The sequence below is a fragment of the Podarcis gaigeae genome (genome assembly GCF_964106915.1).
Source record: "Podarcis gaigeae genome assembly, chromosome: 1".
Taxonomy (NCBI): Eukaryota; Metazoa; Chordata; class Lepidosauria; order Squamata; family Lacertidae; genus Podarcis; species Podarcis gaigeae.
This window is the reverse complement of record NC_139678.1, coordinates 59191029-59202468: the sequence shown is the minus strand read 5'-3', so window position 1 is coordinate 59202468 and position 11440 is coordinate 59191029. Positions and strand designations below refer to the sequence as shown.

Below are 11440 nucleotides of genomic sequence, written 5' to 3'. Positions count from 1 at the left end.
GTGGTTACAAAGCATGGATCCACATGGATCCTCAGGATTTTTGCATTGGGCTACTCCAAACTCACTGTCAGATATTAAAAATCTTTATAAAATAGAGAATTAAATACATACAGAATGTTAAATTTTCAGTTTCGAAATATTAGTACTAGTTTAGTACTGTATTTCTATATTACCATAGTACTGTATTAGTTATTTTCAAATATTTAAATATTTTTAGGGTGTAAGACCCAATTAAAGCCCGTTATTTACATACAGTATTACAGTATTTACATACAGTATTAGGCATACTGTATTAACTTTATTAACTGTATTAAAGCATTAACTTTGAGATATTATTTTTATTTAATGAACCCTCAGCCTTATTCAAAGTAAGCTTAAATTAGCTATTTCACTTATTAATCAAAGTGCTATTACTGTGCGACAGCAATATTTTATGTTTTATTCTTTTAATGATAGTTTAGGATTTATTTAAATATCATTTCAGTCTTTTCAGAGCTATATATTCACTGCTCTGTAATAGTCTATAAGCATAATTGTTACTGTAAATTAAATTAGCTTTTTACGAAAATACCGTGCGTGTTTATGTTTTGTTTCTTTTTTCAAAGCCAAAAAGTGTTTCAGGCTTGTCGAGTTTCCCGGAGTGTGGAGTTATAGAGAGTCGAGTTTTCGGGGTTCTAATGTTGATCATATGACTCTAAAATACTTTTTAAAAACTTTAAAACTCACTAATTTTCATCTAAAATTTAGAAAACTTCCCGGTGCAGGACCCCGGTATGGGCCCCCCCAATATTTTTTATAAGTCGGCGCCCCTGTATAGATGCTCTCTATTTCTGTCTGTCGGCATGTAGATTCCTCTTCAAAACCAGTGTGAGTGAGAAAGGTAACAAAGCTGAGAAGATAGAAAGATCTTGGGCTGTGGCTTGGGGGAACTCACATCTTTCACCCTGGAGACAGAACCAGATATCCCTGCCTCCAGTACCTTCCTCAGCAAGCTTGAGCACCCTTAGGGAAATGTACCAAATCACCTCATTTATCAGTCTCTCCATCAACTGCCATGAAATATTACTGAGCTAGTTTAAACTGTGCATGACAACCACAGGCTGTATACCCAGGTGCTCAAGAACAGGCAATATCTGCTCAATGTAACAGCTCTGAATGGCTAATGGTTGCTGCTTGTAACAGGATTGGAAAAATCATAATATGGCCAGTTGATGACTAACAAAACCAAGCCAAATCTGCCTATAAGCAGATGTGCTTATAAGCAGATTTGACAGGCAGGCATGATGTTGACTTTGAAAAGTTCTTGTTTGCAAAGCTTTCATTTTCCTCTTTTTGTATTCTAACAGATAAGTCGTCTAACATATGTAAATATGCCAACAAGGAAACCACATAAAGGAAAAACACAACAAAATAGGATGAACTGAAGACAATAAGCAACCTGTTATAACGATAAGCAAGTTATAATATGATGTCTAACATTCCAATTAAGTGTATTATATTTTCACTCAGTTTCAAACCTATTTGAAGTGCCTACCCTTCGGTGAACCCAAATCAATCATTGTAATTTGTCTCTGAACACTAGAACTTGTGGACATTGGTCTCAGGAAAATGAAAGAAAGTGCTTCTTCACAAAGTACATAGATAAACTGGAATTTGCCATGATGGACACCAACCTGAATGGCTTTAAGAGAGGATTGGTCAAATTCACGGAGGATAAGGCTGTCAACCTAGCAGTTTGAAAGCGTGTCAAAGTGCAAGTAGATAAATAGGTACTGCTCCAGCGGGAAGGTAAATGGCGTTTCTGTGCACTGCTTTGATTTTGGTGTTCCGTTGCACCAGAAGCAGCTTAGTCACGCTGGCCACATGACCTGGAAAAACTGTCTGAGGACAAACGCGGCTCCCTCAGCCTGTAAAGCGAGATGAGTGCCACAACCCCAGAGTTGTTTGCGTCTGGACTGTCAGGGGTCCTTTACCTTTACCTTTTTATGATATAGGAATCAGGTCTTTAGTATAGTGCAGGCATAGGCAAACTGGCCCTCCAGATGTTTGGGACTACAATTCCCATCATCCCTGACCACTGGTCCTGTTAGCTAGGGATGATGGGAACTGTACTCCCAAACATCTGGAGGGCCAGGGTTTGCCTATGCCTGGTATAGTGGCACCTACCCTTTGGAATTCCTGCCCAACACATAGTACACAGGCACTGTCTCTGTTGCAACAACTTTTTAAAGTGGAGATCTTTATCCCAGTCTGCGTCTGCATCTATACTATATTTAACTGTTTGGTTGTGTGTGTGTGTGTGAAGTATTGTTTTTATATATGAAATTGTTCTTAAGAGATTTATATATGAACTGGGTTTTTTAATTGCTTTTGCACTTTTCTTGCTTCGTGATTGTAACTCTTTTATTTGTTTTATACTTGTATAATTTGTTGTAGTAACCTGCCCTGGGACCTTATGAAAAAGGTTCTAAAGTTTTCATCTAATCTAAAGCTTTCATTTCCCATCTACTTCAAGGCTCAAGCTACCCTTTACATGCCATAGCTATAATGGTAAGAAGACAACACCTTTAAATGAGGAACAGTCCCTTCCAGCGGGAGTGATCAGAAGAGGAGAGGGAGCTGGCAAAGATTATTAATCTTTTCTCCATCTGCAGTTACATCATCTGGGAGGGTGGTAGCCAATTGGGAGCAATTTGGAGCAGGGAGAAAGCAGGTGCAGAAAGGGTTAAACACCCACTCCTCTGCCCCCTCCCTGATGGCCCCCCTACAGAATTGGCTTCTTTTTGTCTGATGGAGCTGCAGATCTTACCTTTATATCTATGTGTGCGTAGTCTGGACCCAAGTTAATGCAACAAAAGACGATAGTGTTATAATGGGGAGGACTCCTTGGAATCCCTTTGAATATGTGTCCAAGTGAAATGACTAATAATAGAGCTAACATCTAATTCCTGAGGGTCAGCAAAGATCAGCATGAATAAACTTTAGCTACTGCAGTATAGGTGGAGCAATTAACGTGAATGTAAGACTGGAAACTATTACGTCTAGGTTTCATTTAAACAGCTCCCTGATGGCAAGCAAGAGGCGGTTTCCATATGTGTAGCCTTCATTGGATGTAAGGCGGCTGAACTGACCATTTAATGCTCTCTGCCACTTATGACAAAGTACTTCCTCCTGGATACTGGGGAGAGAGGATGTTTGCCAGCTTGCTGCTGGCCCATAGCAGAATTACAAGCTTGTAGGAGACTCCGCTCCTCCCCAACACTACCATGCAACCAGGAATTCTCAGGCAGACTTAACATAAAACTTTTCATGCTTTCTTGGAAAGAAAATAAACAGGGCTGTGATGTCCACCTTGGGACATGATTGCCTGTATTTATGAGTTCTTTTGTTCGGCTCCCATATGTCGGAGTTTGGTGGGAGGTAAGAAATGTAATCAGGGGTCGCAGGTGGTGCTGTGGGTTAAAGCCTCAGCGCCTAGGACTTGCCGATTGAAAGGTCGGCGGTTCGAATCCCTGCGGCGGGGTGCGCTCCCGCTGCTCGGTCCCAGCGCCTGCCAACCTAGCAGTTCGAAAGCACCCTCGGGTGCAAGTAGATAAATAGGGACCGCTTACCAGCGGGAAGGTAAACGGCGTTTCCGTGCGGCTCTGGCTCGCCAGAGCAGCGATGTCACGCTGGCCACGTGACCCGGAAGTGTCTCCGGACAGCGCTGGCCCCTGGCCTCTTAAGTGAGATGGGCGCACAACCCCAGAGTCTGTCAAGACTGGCCCGTACGGGCAGGGGTACCTTTACCCTTACCTTTAGTACTGCTGCTGCAAATCACCTTGGATCATGTTGTGGCCTTCTAAGCCTTCTAGGAGAGGTGTAGCTCTATGCAGTTCAGCCCCTTGCAGAGTAGCCTCTGGGGAATGTCTGGACCACAGCCCTTTTGGGCACTTTTGGAGTGGAAATGTTTTTTTGAGGAGAACATGGAAGTGTTCTACCTAAGGAGACTGGGAAAGAGTTCTGAGGAGGTTCAGAGGGTCCCCACTCCCAGACATTTGGAAGGGAAGAGTTGAAGAAGGAAAGAGAGACTGAGGAAGCTACATGGGGGGGGGTAGTAAGAAGAGCCACCCGGAGAAGCAAGCAGAAGAGACAGAGAGTAGCCACCGCCTTCTGCCCTCACACAGTGTTCCTCCAGCAGCAGTTCTGTAGCCAAAGAATGACTGAGACTGACGCCTACAGCTGCATTCCACGCCCAGACTGCGCAGCCAGAGACAGGTCTGAGAGACTCTTAAGTGCTCTCCAGTGGAAAACTACTTTATTGGACTCCACCTCCTCCTACTTTGGTGCTTGGAGGCGTATCTTAAATTCTATATTCATCTGCGATATTTCTTTTGGTTCCTCCGCTTATTCTTCCTCCCCATCGGATATAGCCTTGTTTTTCTTTTGCTGTTCTATTGTTGCACCCAAGTTTTCCCCACTACACATCTCCTTTTTTGAAGATGTGGGGCTGATAGTATCACACACTATTTTGGAGGCCCTGGCATTCTCCCTGCCCACCTCGTCTACTTTATTACAGTTGGAACTTGGGTCCCAATGTTCCCTCTGCATAAGGGTGGATAAGACGTTGCAAGGGAAACAGGTAGGTTAGAGGAGCTTAATAGGTACCTTTGTACAACCAAAAGCCACTTTCCTATTTGATGGACACAGATTGCTTGCAGCTTCAGTCTCTGTTCATATGTCAAAGGATGAGGCTGAAGGAGTGTTGAGTGCTTTGACCTATTTATTTGTTCATTCTGGACGGTTTCTGGAAGCAAACTGTCAGCAAGAATGTTAAATGCCAATAATCAATTACCCAAATTTTGCAGTAGGTATAATTTGGTGGCAACCATATAATTAAGATTGATATCACTTTGGTTTTTCCTCTGATGTACAGAGAAAGAGCAGTAGCTCACAAGCAGGGCATTAGCCTCATAAAGTCCAAACCTAAGCATCTCTAGGTAGGGCTGGAAATTTTCCCTGTCTAAAACCCCAGGGAGTCACTGAAAAACATAGGTTAGTACTTTGACTCAGGCTGCATTTAGACATCATTTTATTTCATCCTCATGATGCTTACATACTTGTTCATTTTTACTTTTTATGTGATATTTCTCACGATGCAAAAGCCACTTCTGCAAATCTAGTGGAAAACCAGCAGAAATTTAGCACTACTTTCTGCATTGAATGTTTCCAAAAGAAATCTGTTTGTACCCATGGTAACTCGAAAAATTGTGGGAGTTTAGTGCTGACAGTTCTTTCCTACCTTTTAAAATTTAGCACAACATGGCAGTATATTGGTGAAAAAAATCCCCACAGATCCATACCACAACAAGATACACCAGTGTAAAACCAATGGCAGAAATGGAGACAGAAGCAGTAGCATTAAAATTAGTAAAACTAACGTGATGAGCCCATCTGAGTACAGGCATAGTAGAAGACAGCTTCTTATGTCCCTAGAAGATATGATGTGCATGAAGAAAGCCACAAGCTCTATCTCCCCAAGCAACACAGGTAATGGGGATGAGAATGTTATCTGCCAGAGTTCATAGACCTCACTGCCAATCAGAGTAGGTGATACTGAGCTATGTAGAAGGTCCCAGTACAAGGTGACTTCACATGCTTGTATTCTGTGATTCATTCTAATTCATATTGGATGCAAGGACTCCACATTACCAAGCCATATTGTAACATTTTATCATGAAAGGTAGGGTTGTGTTGAATTCTGTCTAGTACCTTTTTGCTTCGTGAGACTCCCACTTGGTGAGTTGCTATTGTCTACGCACCTTGTTGGAGAGTTATTGAGATTGGAGAAACCATGCTCTTCTTCCTGTGAGATGGATTTGCTGTTGCCCTGGGCTCCATTGGGAGGAAGGGCGGGATAGAACAAACAAACAAACAAACAAACAAACAAACAAACAAACAAACAAACATAATCTCTTTTAGAAACTGCATAGCTGCTAAGTAGGGATAGGTGGGGGGAAACTGATTCAGTTAATATTTAAATGCAAACTTGCCTTTAAACAAACTAAATCACAACCACTTTTCCAATTTGGACTTCTATGAATTTTGTAATGAAGTTCTCCAACCAAGGAATATCTACAAAAATACATTAATAGGGTGAAATACAGGCATAAAACTGCAATATAAGGGGAAACAGCTTTGCAAAAAAAATGTGCACAATAGGCGAAACTGTGTTCATTAGACAACATTGCACCAAAATGCTATATGAGTTTTCATGAAGATTAAAACATATATATCAGAAATTGCTGCATAAAAATGGACTTTAAGATGGGGGGGGGGGATGAGAAACTGAGAGAACTGAAACTGACAGATCTGTTAATCCCAACTGATAAGTAAGCAAGGCTACATTCTGATACTACTGTTGTGGCAGTATTGTATCAGATGGAGAAGGAGTCTCATCATGGCTTCTTCCTACATGGATCAGGCAGTGAAGGATTGAGAAGTGCTGCAGCAGATTCCATCCACCAAGAAAATACACCAAATGGGCTCTAAGGAAATTTATGCCATGTGTCCAGTTTGGTATTGTAGGCTGTGTTGTATGTCTATAGATACATACTGTTTCCCCCATACGTTGTAATTAAAAAATAGTAATTGAGCTTCTTTTAGCCAGGGGTTGCAAAATACGAGTCACAACTATTGCTTGAGTCAGAGTAAAAAGATAGATTCACTATGAGTAAGTTTGCTGACATAATGCCATTGGCAGTTTTGTTAAATTATATAGCACCAGACCCAGCAGATTATTAAAATCCTTTTGAAATGTCTGTGTTATATCATTAAAAAAGACATCCCTATCGGTAAACAAAGAAACCGATTGTCACCCTCGCAGATACTTCAGTAATTATAATGCTAAACTCATAAAACACAATTGTTGCATGCAGACACGCTAGATCTTGGCAAGTGGAGAATGGATGATACCCCCGACCTCAAAGGAAACGAACCTGTCATACCTGGATTAAACATTATGGGGTGTGTGTGTGAAAAGAATGTGGTATATGTTTTAATTGACATTACAAGCTTGTGATTTATGCTGTCATGTGAAACAAGATGTCAGTGTCAGCACAATGAAGGCCTCCCAGTTATACGAAATAGGAACAGAGGAAACTCTCCTTACCCACCTAGTTCAATATTGTCTTGCCGCACTGTCTTGACTTGCAGTGGCTCTCCAAGGTTTCACACATGAATCATTTCCAGACCTGCCTGGAGACACCATGGGATAGAACTTCTGGGAACGTCTCTGTGCACTACCACTAAGCAATGGTCTATGAGGGACTGGTATTAACCAATCGTTGTTTATTTATCATTACATCTCGCCTCTCCTCCAAGGACTTCAAGGTGAAATGCACAGTTCTCCTTCTCCCCATTTTATCCTCATAACAACCCTGTGAAGTAGGTTCAGCTGAGGGTGAGTGACTAACCTAAGGTTACCCAGTGGGTTTCATAGCTGAGTGGGGATTTGAACCCTGGCCTCCCAGCCTCCTAGTCCGACACTCTAACCACCACACCACATTGGCTCATAATCATAATAACCAGTATAAAAACCATGCATTCTAGTACCGAAGGGGATTCTGAAACTGGTCAATGTGCAGTCAGTGTTAATCCGAAGCGATGTGAAGATGTATGCATGTAGGACTCCCTCAATGTTAGCAGGAAACCTGATTATCCCAATATTACTCACACATTAGCTGGGCAGAACAGAACTTGCCTCATAACTGAACTTGTAACAGAACTTCCCTCATAACTGAATCTATCTCAAGGCAATTGTATAGAAGCCAATTAATCAATTGATAATGATGATGATGATAGAGTGGCATATACAGGGCAAATAGAGTTAAAGTCTCACATGTTCCTGGGGGAAAAGAGGGCAATGTGACTCTCTGGGAATGAACCTTTGGGAATAGTAAACCAAGGAAGGCTGACATCTGTTGGGTCATTTGGGAGAAAGACTCCTGGGAGCAGTTGGGAGCACTGCCGAGGGAAAAGAGCCCATTAGGAAGAAACCCCCTTTAAGACCTGACCTCCATGCTCAGAGGAGAAGTCTGGACAGGTCAGCAGCTTCAAAGGAGTGGACTTGTTTGGCCATCCAAAATTTGGAAGTAAGTGCCCCACAGCATCCAGATATAAGTTGCCAGCCGCATCCTGCTCAGGTAAGGGATAAAGATTATCTCCATTTGCTACCTGAGCTGCAGTCAGGTGTATTATGAGGTGGGAATTTTGACTTTGTATATGTTAAATCAAGCATTTGATAACTTGCCCTAATCTCTCTTCTCCCCTCCCTCTTTGTAATAATATACCCTTTTGTTCTCTATAGTATGACTCCTGAGAGGATTGGGAGGGGAGTAGCGAGGCAGAGAAAAGGAAACAGGCAACTGGTAAGAGGGGTCCAAGAATGGGGCTAGGCTGGTCATGTGTCCTATTTTGCAGGGGACAGACCTCTATCTGAAGAGCTGTTATAGGAAAGTCCTCTATTTGAAGGAATCTTCCATTCAGAGGAATATTCAACTCAGAGATAAAGAACCCTAAGGGAGAGCAGGTGCCTTCAAGCTGCCCATCAACAGTTAACACCTGGACAGCAGACTGAGCAGTCACTTAAGAACCTTTCTCAAGAACTGGCATGCAAAATATATATTCTGCCATTGAACTGTGGACTTTGCATGTAATATTCTTCTGGACTGATGTCATTTGCTCCTGGAGTGACAAAGTGTGCTCTCTGATATCATGTGGGAATGAGTTTTCTTGAGCTCCAGCTCCAGTTCCATGCCTCACTGGGGCCAGTGGGAACCATTAATTCCACTTTCCCTTACCCAGCAGTACAGCCCAATGGGCCATCCAGCATTGCTTGGAATCAATAGTCTTTCCAAAGCCAGACAATTGAAGGGGCCATAATCTGAGCATCTCTGCAGTCTCGTGGTGGCACAAGAATATTTCATGTACGAGGCTCTTATTTTTCCTTCCTTTTCTTCTGATCCCCCTGGTGCAAATGAAGGAAATCCCTTTCTTTGTTTATTACTCCTGTCCTTCCTCTTTTCTTTTAATCTTGCAGAAACTTTAGTCTGCATGGATTCTGAAAAAAAGAGTGCTACACCTTCAAGGTGCGATCCTAAAATGTTGGACCTGGCAGTAAGATTCAGGTCACCCTATTCGTGAAATATGCATTATTGCAAAAAGAATATATATATCTGCATAACACAAGGCAGAACAGCGACTACGATGTCTTAAATGTCCATCAAAGTGATGTACAACAAGATAGAAAGGGGATAAAATACAAAATGTACAAATTCTGAAAACACTAAATCAATAGAACTATTTCTATAGATGTACAATTAATAATCCATAAATTACTGGTTAAGAAGGGAAAGACTTCTTGAACAAAAACATCTTCAGTGGGTGCCTAAACATCAGAATGCTAGGCATTTGTCTACTGTAGTTTCAGCTGGCAATTAATTTCAGAGAACTGGAGCTGCCACACTAAAAGCTCATTTTCTAATAAACACTGCACATCTCTGGGGCACCTGGTACTCTCAGCAGTGCTTCACCTGAGAACTGCAGCTGCTAGGGCGAGGTGGTCCCTTAGTTAAGAGACAAATATGAATAAATAAATCTTACAGATGAAACCATGAGGGCTAGAGGCATACACTACAGGTTGCATAAAACTATCTCAGTGATTACATATGATCTGCAGACATAAATAGTGCATACCCATAAAATACATAGTGCATTTGATAACTGGATTGGAACCAACTCATTCCTTAGAGTTAACTCTTCTCTAATCAATGGCTTCTGACCATCAGCTGACAGAGTGCATCAGATACCCTGTTGTACACATGTACTTTTCCATTATTATCCTTCCAAGTGCTTTGAGTGCTTTAATGGTAGAAGAAAGTGGTAGAAGAAAGAACAAGGGCAGATAAGCAGAGGCTGTTGATATTGTTCAGAGATGTAGTATATGTGTCATTGGTTTTCTCAAGCTAGCACTTAGCCCTGATATTGTGATGCTGTGCAGGAACTGTTTTTGAAATGGACAAGACCCAATTGACACTTTTCAGGAAAGAAACAGAAGCCAGTAGCTTCCCGACAGTGATTTGCCCAATGAACCAAAAGAGGAAACCTTATCCGTCTCTGAAATGCAACTCTAAACCACTATTTTCTTTCATGATCATTGTGTTGATCACTGTGCTAGGTAATTATTTATGTCTGAGATTCTTATTGTAGGCTGGTACAGGCAAACAAGCAAATGGATTAAGAACATATTGCACCAGTGGTCTTCAAAATGCACATGGCAGGTGAAAAAGCTGGGGGAAAACTGTTGATGTATCTTATCTTGGCTGTCGGAAATTGATGGTGAATAGATTCATGACACTCGTAAAGGAAGTCCATGCATTTATTAGAGTCGATCCTAACCTTACTGCTTGGCGTTTTGAGGTTGTTGGGGTTTTTTTTAGGGGGGAGAGATAAACCTTTAAAGACCCCCTCCAGCACTAGAATAAGTTTATACTCTACCCATATTTCTCTTTTCTTCATATGTGATTCTCATGCCTCTCTGTCATTCCATTTTGTTTTACATTCACATGGAATCTATTAGTTCTGAAATCTCCCATCCTATCAATCATTCCTGGCTGGGAAGGTGTATATAGATAATGATTAGGAATGCATCAGTTTTATGTTTACAAACTCAGTGCATTTTCTCTTTTAGACATTGTACTGAAATGTTATTGGTAAATTACTGAATTTTTTTGTGTTGTTAGGACTTCTTCCTTTCCTTTCCTTTCCTTTCTTTTCCTTTCCAATTGCCATTCCTCAGAAAGAGCCCAGGGTGTTGCGCATCAAGCATATATACACAATACAATAAAATGACATTATTTTAAAATATACATTTCTATATCTTTGTCTATCTCAAATCAATTAAAACAGAATTACAGACATTGCTGATCTCTTATTTATCAAACTATACAGGGGCTGGGCAAATGAAAGATGTCTGAAATTGTTATTGGAAAACTAACAGTATGGTAGATAGATACACCTCCAGAATTACGACCCCACTATGAAGAAAGCCACTCTACTTATGTCCTCATCTTGAATCCTGGCAGGGAGTATGAGTGGGTTGATCTTAAGGATAAAGTATGTAGGCATTGAAGGAGTTGTTTTTACAGATATTTGGGATGTATAGACTTTTTTTTAACCATCGATAATCTTGAATGGAGCCCAGTAGCACACAGGAAGCCAGTGCAGAGCTTTTAGGATAGGTGTTACTTGATCCCATCTCATTGCCCCAGTTAATAAACTGGCAGCTGTATTCTCTACTAGCTGCAGCTTTGATCTACTCTCAAAGGGCAGCCCCATGTAGATCATGTTGCAATAATACATATGCAAGGTCACTAGAGCAGGCTATCCTGGTCTAGGGCTA

At 41.4% G+C, this 11440-nt stretch overlaps 1 long non-coding RNA gene across 2 annotated transcripts; it reads right to left on the bottom strand.

The window, feature by feature from the left end:
• Positions 1-4275: 4275 nt before the first annotated feature.
• Positions 4276-7414, bottom strand: LOC310852459. 2 transcript variants are annotated; one of them, XR_014568105.1, is made up of 3 exons: positions 7155-7414; positions 5752-5874; positions 4276-4797 (listed from the first exon to the last, which is right to left on the bottom strand). It is a non-coding gene; the product is annotated as an uncharacterized lncRNA (long non-coding RNA). The 2 variants fall into 2 exon arrangements; XR_014568106.1 differs by having other exon boundaries at positions 5752-5869.
• Between the last annotated feature and the right edge of the window lie 4026 nt (positions 7415-11440).